Source organism: Vicugna pacos, chromosome 14 (genome assembly GCF_048564905.1).
Source record: "Vicugna pacos chromosome 14, VicPac4, whole genome shotgun sequence".
Taxonomy (NCBI): Eukaryota; Metazoa; Chordata; class Mammalia; order Artiodactyla; family Camelidae; genus Vicugna; species Vicugna pacos.
The window spans coordinates 44,801,745-44,821,709 of NC_133000.1; positions in this window are offsets into that span (position 1 = coordinate 44,801,745).

Below are 19,965 nucleotides of genomic sequence, written 5' to 3' on the forward strand. Positions count from 1 at the left end.
CAAAGTCTTCAGAAGTGACTGACAGAGGGTTTTCGAGATTTTTCTGTAAGGCACAAGAGGTAGGTATCTTGTGAAAGGGGTCAAGGAAAGTCAGTCACAGCCAAAAAGGAAATTTGCATTTTTAATTAAAGAAAGATGGAAATTATACAGGAAAAAAATTGCAATCGTAAAGTAAATAAAACATGGCTTGTGGCAATAAGCACTTTCATGTCATTCTCCTTTAGGTAAAACATTATTTCCATGTAGTAATATTTTTTTTAGGAGGGGAGACATCACCTTTTCCATCTCTTTTCCTATTTCACATTAGAGTTGTGTTTTTTTTTTTCCAAGGTCGTTAAAATGAAAGAATGACAGTAGACTTTCTTATCAACAGCTTGTTCCAACAGATACAATACATGGGTTGGGGATCAAAAAGAGCATGAGAAGCATTTCTGCCAACATTGTAGAAAATATTGAACATCTGCTATATCTGGGATCCTGGGAGTTGTAATTATAATTTTTTGAAATCTGTACACAAGAGTTATAAATATTAGAACTGTAGCCTGTGAAAGCCATGAAATATTTAACTTGTTTGGCAGGCTTAAGCAAAGCTCATAAACTTAATTTAAGCAAGCCAAACACTCTGGTTCTACCCATTTTATATCTTTCATGTCATTAGTTGGATAAATTAAAGCAAACTCTAAAACCGCCTAGAGATAGCCGCCTGGATGTCCTGGGGTATACCAAAAAAAAACTGCATTTTGAGAATTCACTCTTTTTACTGTTGGTTTACCTTTCACCTTTTCTCGTTCTCCTCGCTTGTCAAGGTCTCTTTGGTTTGGGGATGCAGGGGGATTTGCTATCGAGAAATTGCTTCAGGGTAAATCAAGAGAAGGGCAGGCATCAGGCTTCTTAAGCAGGTTCACAACCGTCATGATAGGAACCCAAGGCCACTGGTGATTTCTACAAGTGTCGATTCAATCTGTCCAAAACACACATGCCACCCTGAGTGAAATCCTTTCAAATGTGAAAGCAGAGACCTGGTAAATCGCTCTGTGCCGCTGCAGAAAGGAAGTTGAGAGAGTAAGAGGGAGTGCAGAGAATCCTGGTCTCCTCTTGTTGGCTCTGTAACCCAGTTACCTCGCTGAGACTGGTCATTAGAAAGGGACACGGGCTGGAACATCTTCAGCTACGTGCGTCTCACACGTGCCTTTTAGGTTTAACACAACAGTGACAACCAAATTGACTTCATGCCGATTTTTCAAGTTACAGGCATTATAACGTTTCTTCCTCTCCATCCCCTCCATGCCCCCTACCCTTATCCCAGGCCCGGAACTGTCCCCAGTAAGAAACTCAGCATCAGAATATTCACCTTCTAGACTCTGAGTGAGGAACATGATTGACGATGCTACTGTTGATTTCATAGCGCTTTACTTATATGATATCTTTTCGTGATTGAACCTCAAGGCAACCCTGTTTAGGACTCTGTGTAAATGACTTTTACAAATTAAAAAGCAAACAGTCACAGAAGAGTTAACGAGGTGCCCATGACCACACAGCTGACGATTCTGAGCCTGGCCTGAGTCTCCTGAGGCTTTGGTCTGGGACTCTGGTCTCGAGGGAGGCAGCCAAGTCCCAGAACATCTGCCCAACAGGAGACTGAAGCAGGAAGGAGCTGAGGGTCTCCAAGCCTGGGTTCCCACTGCTGCTGCTCCTGGGACTCACGGCTTCTCTCCTCCTTCTCAGCCTCGCATCTCTATTAAAACTTCCTCCTCCTCTATCCCTGTCTTGTCTCCCTCTCTTAACCCCGACAAAGGACTGAAACTGGCTGTCAGCGCCGGGGCTTGCCACAGTCACAACAACCTTTGTCAACAAGTTAAGAAGCTACAGGAATCTCCTCTTTGCTGTCTCTACCCTCAGTACATGAGAGCAATCAAATGCATCAGCTGGAAACCCCTGACTGAGAACGAATAAAAGAGCAAATGAATAGGAAAGTTCAAACGCGGTATTTCACTGAAATATCCTGCTGATCCCGATTTAGTCTGCATTTAAGAAAATAATGCCCATGCCCAAATAGCCTCTTTCTCCCTGAAGAAGAGGGTTGATATCACACAGACTGTCTACACAGGGGAAGCAATTCAAAGCAGAACTGAAGGTTCCAATTCAATCTGATCGGCCCACGTCATACGTCTGGGGCCGGTCCAGCGGGGCTGAGGATGTGATTTCAAAGTGCCCACATGAATTGTCGGAGGCCCACACAGGCAGGAACTGACACCTCAGGTTTACTCACATGGGAAGCGAAAGCACTAAGGTTTTCTGCGTGTCTCCTGTGTGCTAGGCTTTTTATATCGGTTTCTTAATTCACCTTCCCAATAAGCTTATGGACTAGATTTTAGTATTAGTATCCTCCTTGTAAACAGACGGTAAGTCATTTCCTTAAGATTGAAAAGCCCGTAAGTGGAAGATATAAATATTGTATGCAAATCTGCAGCAAATGGAAATTTTAGGGAGAATCTACCTTTAACTCACCCTTGAGGACTGTGGATTTCTAGGCCTGCCTGGACCTGGGACACAGAGCTAGGATGAAAGGAAATAAGCTGATTAGGCTATCCTACCCTCTCTCACATTCTTGGATGGCTGTGGAGATGCTAAGAACTACCCAAGTGCTATTTCTAGGGGAATTTCCATGCAAAGGATGGGCCAGCATTCCCTCTGTAGCGCCTCTCCTCCAGTCCCCCCAAAATAGCCACAGTCCCATGGAGAACGTGGTCCATCTCTTAGCAACCAAGCGGTAAGGCTTATGACCAAGGCTGGAAGACCAAGCGCCCTTATCTCTTTCCTCTTGTCTTCCTTCTGATTTTCATCATAGGTAAAGCATTAAAAAAAAAAAAAAAGACTAGAATCAAGGCTGAAAGACTTTCAAACATGGAAATTAAAAGACCTACATGCCATGATTGACATCATTTTTTTCTTTTATGAAAAATAATAAATTGGAAATTCCAGCAGCTTGGCAAAGGATTCAGCTCAGGTCCCACTTGAAGTTGAAAACCACATGTCTGCTGCCCTGGCACCAAACCTTCTCACCCACAGGCAAGGCATCACCTCTGGTCACACAAACAAGTTCAAGGTCCTGTGGGTCAGGCCCGTTGGCCAAGTACCAGGAGACAGGAGATCAGGAGTTTTTGGCAAGACTTGCAGCCTGTGAGCCTCGGGCTCCTGGGTGCTGACACTTCATTCTCTGCCTACACACAGGCAGTGAGGACTCGGACCCTTTCCAGGATGGTTGTGTAAAAGGGAAAGCTGCTACTCCTCCAAGACTGAGTAGTGACAGAGGCAACTCCACTCAGAGTGCTGATCAAGCCACAGCGCCTGGTGGGGACCACATTTTCCACTGAGATTGCTGGCCTTGTTTACAAGTGTTTTATTCTGAGCTACAGTAATCTGTTCACAAGAGACAGAAATCCTGGTAAATCAATCTTTAAAGCCTGTTGACATTTGTCCACTTGGCAGATCATAAAAGCCCCTTGAAAATCACAGGAGTCAATGTGTAAACCGCTTACCAAATTATATGATGTAAACGCCAAGAGAAGGCGTTCTGCAGGATAAGATCACTGAATCGTGACTGCCTTCCGAATGTAACTTTATTTTGGTCTTGGGTTACATGTGAGGTGTTGCCAAGATCAACTGAAAGAGAGACAAAGACATATGAATTCAGCCCTAAAGCTGACTTTCAAGTTCTCTGTCTTCAAAAAAGCTTGGAGATGCTTTGTGAGATGTAGTTTTACATAAACAATCTTTGCTAACAAAAGTTTTCCTTAAATATCAGTTAAAATTTAGCTAGTTCTCCATACATGTTTCAGGAAACTAGTGCCAGAAATGATCTTGGAGTTTTGAAAGAAAAAAAAAAAACTAGAATTAGAGAACACATCATGGCATAAACACAAACAGATAACAAACACCCTGAAACAACTGGTGGTGATCAGACTGCAAAGGGCTGAGAGCAAGATCGCAGCCACCACTTTCCTGAGAACACCTCCAGAGAGATCTCTCAGAAGACCTTAAGAGGAACGTAGCAGAATCATTATGCATGAAGCAGTGGTAGGTGCTCCTTGTCTTAGTAACAGGGCAGGTAAATCTCTACTTGCAGCTGTTATGTCTGAATTGAGGATTATCCCAGGCTCTTTGACAAATCAAGTCCAAAGTCTAAAACCATCTTCATATATCAGGGTCATCTCTATAGATTCCACTTTCAATCCTTTTCCTCAATTGCCTAACAATTAATTGCTAGTGTTTGAGTCTTCTGTAGAGACAGTGCATTGGCTTCATTACATCTCTCCACTGGTTTACACATTGTGCTAGGTATTCAGCTAGAGTGAGAACTGAGACCCAAAGAAGACAGAGGCAGAGAGAGGAGAGAGAGGGAGGGGAGGGGACAGGGAGAGAAATGGAAATGGATGCTCCTGTGTGTACTCAGGCAAGGAATTCCCTTAATATTCAGGCATATTACTGTACCCCAATGTTCAGAGCAGCACTATTTACAAGAGCCAAGATGTGGAAGCAATCTAAATGTCCATCGACAGATGAATGGACAAAGAAGATGTGATATATGCAATAGAATATTACTAAGCCATAAGAAAAAGAATGAAACAATGTCATTTGCAGCAACATGGATGGACCTGGAGATGATCATAATAAGAGATAGACAAATACCACTTGTGTGTGGAATCTAAAAAAACAGCACAGATGAACGGATTTACAAAACAGGAACAGACTCACAGAGATAGAACACAAACTATGGCTACCAAAGGGGAAAGTGGGAAGGGGGATAAATTAGGAGTTTGGGATTAACAGATACACACTACTATATATAAAATAGATAAACAACAAGGACCTACTGTATAGCACAGGGAACTATATTCAATATCTTATAACAACCTATAATGGAAAAGAATCTGAAGAAGAATATACATATATATGTGTGTGATTAACTGAGTCACTTTGCGGTACACTTGAAACTAACATAATATATGTATATATATATTCAGGCATGCCTCGCATCGACAGTAAAGCTAGTTGTAAGGAGTCGTCCCCAGGTCTCCAAGGCAACAAGAATTCCTTCAGCATGGAGACTTATGGACAGAAGGGATGTGACTTCCTATAAGAGGAGCCTGGGCAGGGTTTCTGATGTTATCCAGGGGTCCCGCCTCTTTACCAGGGTGATGGCTGTAAATATACTACTTCCTGGCATCCAGGAAAGGTTTGCTAAGAGTTTGCAAATTCTCCTCCACCAGGCACGTATGACAACACCACAGAATCTTACATTGATAAGAAGGCTTACAGAGGTACCGGTTCAACATCTGGCTGAACGTATACATCTCCCGTCCAGTGTCGTCACCCAAGTCTCAACCAGCCTGCTCCAACAGAGACAGGGAGAGCCCTGTCCCCAAGGCAGCCCTTTTCATCTTTGGGCAGCTCTGACTCTCCCAAATCAATTTTTCTAGGAAAAAAAAAAAAGAACAATGTATTTTCTACTCACTGGCATTAGTCCTATTCCCTTAAGATCCTAAAGGGTAAATGCAGTTCCTCTCCTTCCTGAAATATGAAGCAGAAGTCAGGGCTTCAGGGCCAGCTTTCATGTGTGACTTTGGTAGATCTCCCCACCCCCACATCCTTCCTCACAGTTTAGGATTAAAGACAGTGCCTAGGCTGCATGCAGCTTCCCTGCCTGGGTTCTTGGACTGGGGACTCTGTGACATCCTTAATAGTACTGTATCCCTCTGGCTCTTTATGGAGAACAACTCTTCACAGGTTTCTAACATGTCAATTGTGTTACCTCTACTGATGTTTTCAATTTAATCCAAATGATGCATTCCACGTTTCCTCTCTTGATGCCACATACATTTGATGGGTGACAATTAGATGCCAGTTCCACGTTCTATGCTAAGTTCAGGGACATTTAATGTCAATCCAGGTACAATCTCTGTCCTCAAGGAGCTGACTCTCTAGAGAAAAATCTAGATGAGTAAAAAGGCAGGTCTAGTACATCATGGTTGGGAATACATGCGCTCAGACAAAGAGTTCCAACCCAGTCATAGGTGGTCCTAGAGAATCTGATGTTTGTGAGAACCAAGCAGTGGACAAATAAATGGGGTGACAACAGATTGCCTCCCCAGTGAAGGGAATCACTTTTATGAAAGCCCAGAGCAGGGAGAGACCATGATGTATCTTGGAATCGATTAGGGCATAAAGTAGACCAGAACAGGTTTTATCAATAGCATATTACTGCATCTCTGCCTATAAGACATGTCTATGACATTGTGTTCTACACGAAAGACTGTATGTATTAAATTGTGAGCATGTCTTAAGTTATTCTTAAATATTAAGGATTAAAATAAAATTGACACACTTATTCAGAGATCTAAACACTGGAGATTTAAAATAAAAAAAGATAAAATGTTCTTGGCTTTGTGGAGCTCACGGTCTGGGGGAAGCAATATTTTTTTAACTTGCATGTTGTCCAAAGCAACGTGATCAAATAGTATTAACAATGGTTATTCAGTTTCATGAAACGTTTTTAAATTGTTTTGAGTAGTTGGGTTACGTAGATAGTCTTCTGAGACAGAAGCCCAGAATAGACATCTCCTACACCTCAACATTCTCTCTCCTCTTAATCAAAAATAGTCATTCCTATCTTTGAATGTTAATTGAATAGATGAATATATTTTGGTTGGTGATCAGCTCAGTGACTGTTCCTTCTGTTGACCCTTGAGAGTTTCTACAGAGCTAAAAAGATAAAGAGTTGAACTGAGTCAGAGGGGAGACTGATGTTTGTAGAGTGTGGACACGCCAAGGAATGGGCTGTAAAAAGAAGCTCCCTGTGAGAACATTATGAAAAGGAAGGAAACCATCACTGGGGTCATTAAATGTTTACCAGGAGAAAAAAAAAGACTATAAAGTAAGGAGGCAAATTTGATTAAGGAAAAATGTTCTGGATTTGACTTCAAACCTCCTCTTACTCCAATTCAAGGAATATTTTCTGGAAATCTTATTTTAAACCAAAGTTTCTCAACTTTGACACCACTGGCATTTGGGCTGGACAATCCTTTGTTGTTGGTGGGGGTGGGAAGGAGAGCTGTCCTGTGTGTGGTAGGACACTTCAGAGCATCCCCAAACTCAACTCACTGCATGCCACTAGCACCCCGAACACACACCAGTTGTGACAAGCAAAAAATGTCTCCAAACACTGCCTAATGTCCCATGGGAAGCAAAACTGACCTGTTTCAAGAACCATTGATTTAAACCAATAGGGACAAAGACGCAGGACCCTGTCAAAAGAATATGATGAGACAATGGAAAGAATCCTTAAGGCAAAAATTATGGTGACCCCACTACTTGTAGATTATAAATGTTCTCCTAAATTCTTAACCTGAATAATCTTTTGGGTCTGTTTGACACATGCACATATACAAACACACACAAATGTAGTCGATTTTTCTTAACCATCTTTAGATTGTGTTAGTATGAAGAAATAAGTCGTGGGCTCTGTAATATAAAAATTAAATGGATTTCCAAATCAGCTTCCTGGGGTTTCAGAATAATTTCATGTTACCATATCGGTGCTGGGAAAAAAAAATGTATCTCTTCAAAACTATTCCAGAAGCACCTCATTTTGATGGGAAAGTACTTTGTGATGATTACCTAATAGGCAGCATTTGTGGAAATGCTTTTAATAGACCTTTTTTATCACATGCAAAAGAATTTCAATGCTAGTTCAGTCTCCTGTTTCATTCTGTCATGAATCAATTTGTAGAGACATTTAGAAGTCAATAATCCACTGCAGCTTTGATGACAGGTGATTAATTTCTACATTTTAGAGACATAATAAGATTTAGCAATAAAAAGGCCTTGAAGTAACCTACCAAACAGCTTTAATCTCAGCCTTGGGACTGTTGCTAAATATGAATGCTTGTACACAAATGTGAATGATTTAAGTTAGTAGGTTTTATTGCAGACTCCTTGTGTTTTCGTATTAATCTTGCTTTACAATCAGGCTATCTATACAATCAATTTATGTTGGATATTTTTTTCCAACACAATGCTTGTGGTGGGGAGGAAGGGGCTCACAAATTATTTACACACAAAGGGTTTGTTCTACAAAAGAATTCATTTTACATGCTCATTGCTGAGGGGATGACTGATTTTATTGGTGCAGCAGGGAAAGAGAAAAAAACAAGTGAAGGTGGCCTTCAAATGATTCAGATGGGGGCTAGTTTCGGGAAAGGGTTGGTCATGAATGCTGAGCAATAATAGCTAACACTTCCTTCCAAAAATCAGCTGCTCTCTTCTCCATTATGTCTTTCTTTCCACTTTTTTTATTCTTAAAATGAGCAGAAGCCTGAGAACAGTTTCTAATCCTTATCAAAAGATGTCTATAAATACAAGCACTAATGCAAAGAAAGAAGTTAATCTCACCTACAAGGAAGTTTGCGTTCTCCCGCTGAAGAATGGTAAAGACCCAAATGTGGACATTTGTTTAAAAATAAATATATAAACAAAGATGGATACATTTGATGTTCTACCTAATTGATCACGTCTGACCAATAAATGATCTGTTCTTAGAAAACACTAAGTATTTCTAAGGCAGATGTTCCAAGTTCAGTCAAGTTACGTCATGCTTGTTAAATCTTGGTAGCTGGAAGTTTTGCTTTGATTCAATGTGGTTTCTTTTAATTTTTTTTGATTTATAATTTTTTACAATGTTGTATCAAATTCCAGTGTAGAGCACAATTTTTCAGTTACACGTGAACATATATGTATATTCATTGTCACATTTTTTTCTCTGTGAGCTACCATAAGATCTTGTATATATTTCCCTGTGCTATACAGTATACTCTTGTTTATCAATTCTACAATTTTGAAATCCCAGTCTATCCCTTCCCACCCCTCACCCCCTTAGGAACCACAAGTTTGTATTCTATGTCTATGAGTCTATTTCTGTTTTGTATTTATGCTTTGTTTGTTTGTTTGTTTTTTAGATTCCACATTCCGAGCAATCTCATATGGTATTTTTCTTTCTCTTTCTGGCTTACTTCACTTAGAATGACATTCTCCAGAGCATCCATGTTGCTGCAAATGGCATTATGTTGTCGGGTTTTATGGCTGAATAGTATTCCATTGTATAAATATACCACATCTTTATCCAGTTATCTATTGATGGACATTTAGACTGTTTCCATGCCTTGGCTATTGTAAATAGTACTGCTATGAACACTGAGGTGCAGGTGTCATTTTGGAGTAGGGTTCCTTCAGGATATATGCCCAGGAGCAGGATTCCTGGGTCATATGGCAAGTCTATTCCTACTCTTTTGAGGAATCTCCAGACTGTTTTCCACAGTGGCTACACTAAACTTCATTCCCACCAGCAGTGTAGGAGGGTTCAAATTACCCAGGACATATTTCACAGAACTAGAACAAATCATAATAAAATTTATATGGAACCATCTAAGACCTAGAATTACCAAAGCTTTACTGAAGAGAAAGAAAGAGGCTGGAGGAATAACTCTCCCAGACTTCAGACAATACTATAGAGCTACAGTCATCAAGACAGCATGGTATTGGTAGCAAAACAGAAATATAGACCAATGGAACAGAAAAGAGAGCCCAGAAATGAACCCACAAACTTTTGCTCAACTCATCTTCGACAAAGGAGGCAAGAATATACAATGGAATAAAGACAGTCTCTTCAGTAAATGGTGTTGGGAAAACTGGATAGCAGCAGGTAAAGCAATGAAGCTAGAACACTCCCTTACACCATACACAAAAATCAACTCAAAATGGATCAAAGACTTAAACATAAGACAAGATACAATAAACCTCCTAGAAGAAAATATAGGCAAAACATTATCTGACATGCATCTCAAAAATGTTCTCCTAGAACAGTCTACCCAAGCTATAGAAATAAAAGCAAGAATAAACAAATGGGACCTAATGAAACTTACAAGCTTCTGCACAGCAAAGGAAACCGTAAGTAAAATAAAATGATTCAATGTGTTTTTGATGTACATGGAGACTCATTGCTGAAAGTCTTTATGGAAGAAATGTTTTCTTGCTTCTTTTAGGAGGAAATGACTAAAGAAGAGGTAGCTGCTTGACATAGTATCAAAAAAAAAAAAAAAGAGAGACAGAATACTTCTGGGAAAGATCCAAGAACAGGACATGGAGACAAAGATAAAAGACCATTCAAGACACCACCAACAACCAAAATTCAAACTCACCTCCCATCACTGTGTACTTCCTCTTCCCTCACCATCACGATCAAGAGTTTTCTTTATTATTCTTCCTTGTTTTAAAGATGAGACATCTGTTATCTTTAATTCTTTCTTCTTTTTTTATCCAGACTTTGGCATGACTTCCATTAAAGTGATACTTAACAGCTCCTTCTTCTGCAGTCCCTGACTTAACGGAACCAAGCCTTTCTAATGGGGTCATCTCTGTGCCCTCAAGTGGGTTTCGCTGCCTCTGCCTTCACCTTGCCCACCCCATCTCCATCCCCAATGCTGCTGCCAGACTAACCTTCCCACAGGGCTCCTTGCATGCCTGTTTGCCTTTTTTTGTTCATTCACACATTCGAGGAGCAAGTCTGAGCAATTAATACTGCTGGGCACTATGGGGGAGATTGGGATTTTAAAAACGCAGAAGACACTGTGTCTTTATTTAAATAGCTCAAAATCTATCCAGAGAGATAAATACAAAAATGACTAGCAAAGTGGAAAGTGCTGTAACAGATCTGGATGTGTGTATTCACAACGTGCAGTAAGTACGCAGCTGCAGTTGTTATTAACACCTCCTGAGAAGGCATCGGGGCTGAACCCTGCCAAGTCTTACCAGGAAGAGAAAGGGTATCCAGGCAGAGCAAATGATAAAGTAAACACACTGAGTCATCCTTTCCTTAGGATGGTCAGAATGACAGACCGACTGACAGGATCTTCTCCTGACTTCCTGACTCTCTCTCTTTCTCCTCTCATCTCTTGAAGATTTCTTAAAAGACTAGTCTCCGTTTGCTGCCTTCTCACTGACATCCCAGTCTACCACATCACTGACATTCTTTCTGCCACTTAGAAAATAAGTGACCTCCTGGATGCCAAATCACACCATCTCTTTCCGTCCTTATCTTCCTGGACCACTCTTGCACTTAAAACTTTTGTGTATGCCTTCATTTTAAAAACTCTTTATTTCCATTGGTGCAGCCACTATGGAGAACAGTAGGGAGGTTCCTTAAAAAACTAAAAATAAAGTTACAGTATGATCCAGCAATCCCACTCCTGGGCATATATCTGTAGAAAATTCAAATTTGAAAAAATATATGCATCCCAATGTTCACAGCAGCACTATTTATAATAGCCAAGGCATGGAAGCAACCTAAATGCCCACTAACAGATGAATGGATAAAGATATGGCATATATATAATGGAATACTACTCAGCCATAAAAAAGAATGAAATAATGCCATTTGCAGCAACATTGATGGACCCAAAGATTATCAAATTAATTGAAGTAAGTGAGACAAAGACAAATATTATATATCACTTATATATGGAATCTAAAAAATCATGCAAATGAGCTTATTTACAAAACAGAAAGAGACTCATAGACATAGAAAACAAACTTGTGGTTATCAAAGGGGAAAGGTAGAGGAGGGCTACATTAGGAGTTTGGGATTAACAGATTCACACTACTAAATATAAAACAGATAAACAACAAGTTTCCACTGCATAGCACAGGGAACTATATTCAGTAACTTAGAATAACCTATAATGAAAAAGGATCTGATAAAGAATATATATGTATAACCGAATCACATTTCTATACACCTGAAACTAATACAACATTATAAATCAACTATATTTCAATTAAAAATAAAACTCTACTTCCTTTGACACAAACTCAAATTTTCTTACACACCTTCTCCTGTCTCTTGGGATCCTTTGTGATTTCGGCTTCTTTCCTTGCCTTTAAAGGTTGAGTTCCTAAAAGATCTCTTTTCATGGTGCACCCCCTTCCTTTGGGGCAGGTCGTCATTCTCAGGGTAATCACCAGCACCTTTCTCCCATCAGGCTTCAGCCCAGACCTTCCTTCTGAAGTCAGAATCATGACACCTGACTACCTGTAGAACAGCTCATAATGTTACATCTAACTACCTATAGAATGTCTGTCAATGGGCCACGACATACTGGTTTTTAAAGGAAAGGCAGAGAAGACACAACAAAGTGAAAAGCATGCTTCATCTCGATTAATCAGATCCATTAGTCAGAGAGGTGGTCTGTAAAGTGAGAACACACACCCAGGAGTTATACAAGATGTTCCAACTAAAATGAAGGGAGATGGTTCACTAGTACATGAATCTAATAAGTGAGTGTGTGGGATATAAATAATAAGTTTATTGAGAGTGCATAATCAAAGAGAGGTTTGGAGACCACTGAAGTAAAGCAGAGTTCCTATAAAGACAAGGCTGTGAGTTAAGTGTTGTGGGGGACAGTTTTTTCACTCTGTAATTGACAAAATCTTCTCTATTGTTAGGTTTTATTTCCTTTGCTCAAGAATCCCAAAAGTCAAATTTAAAACCTAAATATGACTGTCATCCTATCCCCATAAAACTTTATTTCTCATTTCAAGATATCCTTTGAGTTCCAGGAACTAAGTTCTAGAGATATCACCAAAATTAACATGAGTATTTGTACCAACACAAAAAGATTGAGATAACTGTCAACTTTCTCTCACTGGTTTTTCAACACTTCTCATTGGCCAAATAGAGAGCTTTAAACACACACAGACACACATGCCCATACGCATGTACATATCTGTTAATCTCTCTTTTGTTTAACTAGGAAAATCTAGAATTTATTGGTGTTTCCTGTGACAGGTTCTAAGTGCTCTTGTATGCACTAACCTACTTAAATTTCAGAAAAACCTAAGGAGATAGATATTACCATCATACCAATTATATACCATATAGAAAACAGAGAAACAGGACATAAGTAATTTGTTCAAGGTTTTTCTGGATTCAGTTCTGTTCACAAGATGTTTCGGCTCTTACACAATTTACAGGCAATGAGAAGAGAGAAGCAGTAAGGATGCGAATCCGCATGCACTTAATCCATTTCTCCTTGGAGCTCCACCCTAATATTTACTCCCCACTGCCCTCCGTCCTTGCCCCAAGCTCCTGGGAGGAAAATTTCTTCAATATTCTCCCATATTCAATGATCTTTCTTACTTCCAGCCTATTAGTCAATCTATTCATGTCCCCACTCAAATGCCTTTAATTTTCTCTTCCCTGTACAAAACTTTTCCTTCCCTCAAGCGCAATTTAGGCCCCTGACTCTGAAACTTCTCTAGGCTATTTTTGCAGTTATAATAAATATAACCATTTAATAGGTACTTGTTCTTGAGTTGTTTTCACATGTTCAGTTTTTCCCCATTAGAGTATAATTACCTCAAAGACAGAGAACCATCTCATGTGTTCTTCATAACTTTCTGGCTGGCATATATAATGTTATCAGTAGGTACTTATTTGGATGGTTCACTGGATGAAAGACAGTGAGGAGTAATAAAATAAATAGAGACAGCAAAAAATAAAAGATCCTGTACAAGTAAATCTTGAACTTAATGGGAGTTAAAGCATTTTTTAATTTTTTATAATTGACATACAATTAACATAGAACATTGTATGCAGATTAAAGCATTTTTAAAAGCTCATTTCCTATAAATAGAAACAGGACTTTTCCAATAGTTTCAAAGCTTTCATAAAATCATTTTTTATTCTTCCAGCTTATAAAATGAAGCTGATATAAGATGAAAGAATGATGCTAACCTTGATAAGAGCACTAAGTGCAAGGGCTCCACTGTGTATTTTGAAGTGTGCTATCTCAGTTAAGTCTTACAACCATCCTACAAAGTCCGACCAACCCACTTTTACAGGTGATGAAACTGAGATTCAGAGAGGTCAGTTAGCAATCCCAAAATTAGACAGCTGTCAAATTGAAGGGCTGTACTTTGAACTCAGGTCTAACTGGATCCCCAGCCAATCTCTTTTTACTGGTGGTTCTTTATAAACTATAAGGTGATTATTGCCTCCTTGACTGTTTTACGAAGCAAAGCTAACTCAATACTTTTCTAAAGTTGTGCAAAGAATGTAAGAAAGAACACAGCTCTTATTCTTTCCTTTGTGTATCAACCATGGCCAGTCAACATCAGAATCCATTTCCACCTCCAGAAATACCAAGAATCCCCACACTGTCTCCGCATTTATTACTATATACGCTGAGGCCCCATTCTGGAGAGTAAAACTGCCAAATTTTATATACATATACACATATATAGTATCTTCATTATATATAATAATTATATATAATCTAGCTAATTATACATAATTATATGTAATCTAGACATTTTATGTATATTCATATGTTTATATTCTAGAGATTACCTCCTCAGTGACACATTTTCCAATACCCAACATGCAAGCATGGGAAAAAGACTTTTGCAGAAATGACTTTACTGAGAGGAGGGCAATGAAAACCACGCTGAGGCAGCTTCCTTCCTGTGAATGTCCAGCTTGAGCCCCACACCTGACTTGTTATCACAGGGTCACAAGACAGGCTGGAAAGAGCACAGACTATACTCTGATAGAGCTGAGTCCAACTTTCATCTCTGCCACTTCTGTGCACCACTGTTTCCTCATCTGTGAAGTGGGGATAATCAGCGGACAGTTGCTATGAAGATTAATCAAGAGAATTTACATGAAGCACCTGCAAGTAGGTTCAGTAAATATTATTTTCCATCTCCAATGACAGAAACTTTCTCAGTAGAGGATATTCATTCTCAATGTATATGCAATAAGACCACATAAATAAGACAGCCTAATAAGAATTCAGACAAAATCTGACCAAAATATAAATTTTAACTGTTTCTGTAATAGATGAAATGATCAGAGCACATGCCAATATGGTAGAAGTATAAACCATCAAGAACTGTAAGTTTGTTTACAATGTATGTGAGTCTGTTTCTGTTTTGTAGATGAGTTCATTAATGTCTGCTTTTTTCTTTTTTTTTTTAGATATTCAACATCTTTTTAAAAAACTATAAAAGTAAGAAATCCTTAATTTGATAAATATTCAAAGAAAAAATATTGCCTCCAACTTCTTTCCTTCCTCTTCAATTATTTACTTTCAGAGATTTACCATTTGTAGAGGCAACACAGTTAAGGGATAAAGAAAATTATTTAAAAACTGTAATAGACAGTTAAGGGACAAAGAAAATTTAAAAACTGTAATAGCCCTGGTATTTACTCCTTTGTAACTTTTCCTGATTTTTCCATGATCTTAGGTATCAAAAACATATATCAAAGATGGAAACACTGCTGAGACAATAGGACAACTGTTTGCTGTATTAACCTCAGAGAGCTACTGCAGCACAGTAACATCTGTAATAAAACGATGGCTGCCTGTTTTTTCACCAATGTCAAATCATCATAAAATACTGAGGAGAAGGGGGGAATCAAATCTTGCAGTCCTCGAATTCTGATATGAGGTCTATAACCAGCCCTGTGCAAGACAGGTAGCTTTTACAAGAGGACAAACACACTGTAAGGGAATGAATCAAAGCAAAGGATTAGATAATTGAGGAGGTGACAACACATCAGATAGCGGGTGGCAGAGTGAGGTATGGAACAGGAGTTGCCTGCCCAGTAACACACAAGAAGAGTTATGACATTTATGCATTTTCATTTCTACAGGTGGGAACCTCAAATCATTCCATGGGCTAGCCTCTGAGTACCTCTAATCCAAGCCTGCCAAGGCCCAGTTGATATACTCCTGTATCATCAGAGATGGACCCAACATATTTTCAGCAATATTTCTTTGGTCCTAACAAGATACATTTTTAAGTCTAAATAACCTGTAAATTCAACGCTTATTTTCTACATTTAGGAAATATGCCCACACGGGTTCTATTGTACATGGTCATAGATCCGGGAAATATTATCTGACCACCTACTCTGTGCCAGCTTTGTGCAAGACTGTTGTCTTACAATTTCACATTTAATCCTGACAGCCATGCTCTGCTGTATGTGCTATTATCTTTTTTTAGTAGTCGACAAAATGAGAAGGAGGTTGTGACTTGCCCAAGATGGTATATTTTGGAAGAACGCTTCTCCCCTCTGATATGGCAGATCTAACTGAAGCTGCATTGCTGAAGGACGGCAGGGCTAGAATGGGTTTGCCTTCTGCCTGAGCCTCATGTCTTCGAGCCCTAGATGTTTTCTCTCTCCTCCCAGGGTTTTGAATAAGGATCTCACATCCAGAAGTTCTCAGTCCCGCCTGTCAGCTTTTGGCAACATTTTTTCCATTTTATTTCAGACAATGGATTTGTCTTTTGTTAAAACAACTGATACAAATGAATTTACTTATAAGACAGAAATAGACTCACAGACATGGAAAACATATTTATGGCTACCAAAGGGGAAAGAGGGGGGAATAAATTAGGAGTTTGAAATTAACAGATACACACTACTGTTTATAAAACAGATAACAAGGACCTACTGTATAGCACAGGGAACTATATTCAATATCTTGTAATAACCTATAATGGAAAAAATCTCAAAAAAAAACAAACATTTATAACCAAATCACTTTTCTGTACACCTGAAACTAACACATTATAAATTAACTATCTCATTTTTTTTTTAAAAATATAAAATTTGACTATTTTCCTGAGTTAATTCATTTGCTATATTTTACAAAATTTTAAGGTTTTCTTTCCTTAGTTTTTAGCAAATGAAATAACAGCATATGGCTCAAAGGCCTAAGGATAAGCCAGCAACAAAGGATAATTAGTCCTCAAAATAGATTCTGACCCCTCCTAGCAGATCTCCATTCCAATTTTAAATTATCCTCTTGACCTTAAAGGCGATGCTCTGTGGGAGTGAGACACCTAAAACCACTGCTCCTCATAACTCAGTTGAGTTATGAATTTAAAGTTTCTCACAAAATAGCAATAAATCCAGATCCAAAGACAGTTTGGGAAAGCTTCGGGAAACATGTTGCTCTCTCATCTCAAGGACTTTTCAGTCCTTGAAGAACTTAATTGTTTAAAATCTAGGGTCTTGAGCTTATGGGACTTTTTGAAATTAGCCAGATGTCTCCAAAAATCTGCATTATAACCTTAGGCAACATCAGGGAAAGGTCATGATCTGGGAAACCCCTAGGTGTGATCTTGATAGAGATTTAATCTAGAAAACAAAATAGTCCAAATTTGTGAAGGGAATCAATATAGGGAGTCATGTTGAATAAGAAGCAAATACTGAAGTGAGTGAGATAAAATTAGCACTCATCCTAACTTCAACCTACCAATAATTCAACCAAAGTCCTTGCATTCATAATTCTCTGGGTGCTTTGTTGCCTTACCTAAAAATGTAGGTTCCTTGACTACATTATTTAGAAACTTCATCTTATGATTTGACTTCAGAATAGCCCAATTAGACTTATCTATCTTGGCTTCAGAATAAAATAATCTAATGTTAAGTTCTCAACTCCTTTCATTCTGAAAGCCACGCAGAAGCTGGCTGGAGTTAGGATAATTTCACCAAGGTCTTTAGGATGAGGTTGGTCAGATCTCTATTAGGAAAACACTCCTTTCAATAGAACAAACTTCAGATTTTTTTTTTAACAACTGGAGCATGTCTGGGGTTCCAAGGATCCTCTGAGGGGAGGAGGCACTATGATAATAATAGATAAATAATAGATAAAACAGTAATAACCTCTATTCTTCCACTAAGTCCAGGATGCCAGTTTGTTGATAACCAAGAAGTGAGCCAGTTTTGAGGCCAGGCAATAACTGAGTGGTTCATTCACTAAAATCTCCAGGAACTAGAACAAGAGCTAACACATATTTGATAAATTGGTGAGTAAATGAACAAATTAATGAATCTGATTCGATCTCTTTGTTGTCCATATAAGACCCATAGAAGCTAAGGAATTTGTCCTGGACAAATGTAGTTTCAACAAAATGAAACTAAAACATAGAATCTCTAAATTTTCTCCTATGTCACATTGTGACTTCTTTGTTTGTAGTTTGTTTTATTTTTAATATTTAGAAAATTTAAGCTTGTATTGAGCAAGATCTAAATCAACTGAGGTACTGACTTAGCTCAAAATGCCATAGCACAGAGCTTTCCAAATGCGTCTAATTATAGAATTTATCTGGTATATTTATTGAAATAAAGGTTCCCAGGCTTCTGATTCCATATGTCTCACCAGGCAAGTCTGGGAAACACTGCCCTACCCAGGTCACTGGAGAGAGGAGGGCTCTCCCTTTGCTCTCCACAAGGACACCCAGTTTCAACCAGAGAGGAGAGGGTGAGGAGGCACTGGTCTCCTGGGATTGGTAATACAAGATGCTTTGTTTATTGCTGGTAAGTCAAAGGACGCTGATGAGAGCAGTGAGGGAGGTGATTTTGAGGGTAAGAAAACACCTGGGAGAGACCGCACTCACCTTTGATTCATTAATTAAATTTGTAGAAAGGCAGCTGCCTGAGAGGTCCTGCAGCTGCACATGTTTCCCTCTACCTTTTTATGACAAAGAAACACATGACCTAAAGGCAGACTGATGTAGTTTTTCTTTTTCCAAAAACTAAGTTTCAACCCCACTGCTAGGATTGGTACTCAGCCACTTCTGTGTTCTGTATCACTCACACGGGCAATTTCACTGTAGCTACCATCAACCAAAAAAGGTGAAAATATAAATATTTGCTGAATGAAGGAAGGAAAAGTTTCCTCTTCGACCATTAGAACTAATATATGAGAATTTAACTTGATAATCTTTTTCTCTAATCATTGTCATTTCCAGACTAAGTAGACTACAAATGACATTATTATTGATATTAAAAGAAAAAATGGAGGAAGTCAATGATGGACCTTAGCAAGCACACATACAAAAGCCTTAAGGAAAATAAAATGATGAAAGAAAGTAAATTTAAGCATTATCAGTGCAAGCTAGTCACTGAACCAGTGAAGAAGGAGGGTATATAGATCTGCTTAAGAGAGGTTCATGGTTTTTTGTTTGCAGTTTCATGAACTAATCTAATGTAATCACGGTGAACTGCATGAACACTGTATATAATGGCTGCAGTGCAAGTTGTATGAGGGCAAAGCCAACGTCTCCTTTACTGTATCCCCAGAGACCAGCACGGGCGTGGCACATGGTAGACACTCAATAAAAATTGGATGGGTGGATAAATGGATAAATGACTGGATAGATAAATGAGGGGATGGATGGATCTTGGATATATACAGTGTGGCCATATACATACCTACAAATATCCTAAGCTGTTTTCATCTTCAGACACCAAGCTGTTCGAAGTCTGAAACCATGGTGAGCTATGGAAGATGGGACCTTCAAGTAGAGGTCAGTAATCCTCTTCATAAAATCATCAAGGCATTAAATGTTGATGGAAGACCACTGTAGTAGTTTACTAGAGCCGCTATAGCAAAGTAACACAACCTGGAGGGCTTAAACAACAGAAATCTGTCATCTCACAATTCTGGAGCCTGAAAGTCTGAGATCAAGCTGTCAGCAGGGTCAGCTCCACCTGACAGCTTATAAGGAAGATATATCCCATGGTTCTCTCCTCTGCTGGCAATCTTTGGCATTTCTTGGCCTGTAGATGTGTCACCCAAATCCTGGACTTTATGTTCATATAGTATTTTCCGTGTGTGTGTGTGTATGTGTGTGTCTACACTTCTCCTTTGATAAGGACACCAATCATATCAGATTAAGACCCACACTAATGACCTCATTTTAGCTTGATTATCTCTGTAAAGACCTTATCTGAGGTACTGGGGTTGGGGGGATGGGGAGGGCTTCAACATATAAATTTGGGGGAGAACACAATTCAACCCATCACAACCAGTGATGAAAAATAAGTGCCACCTA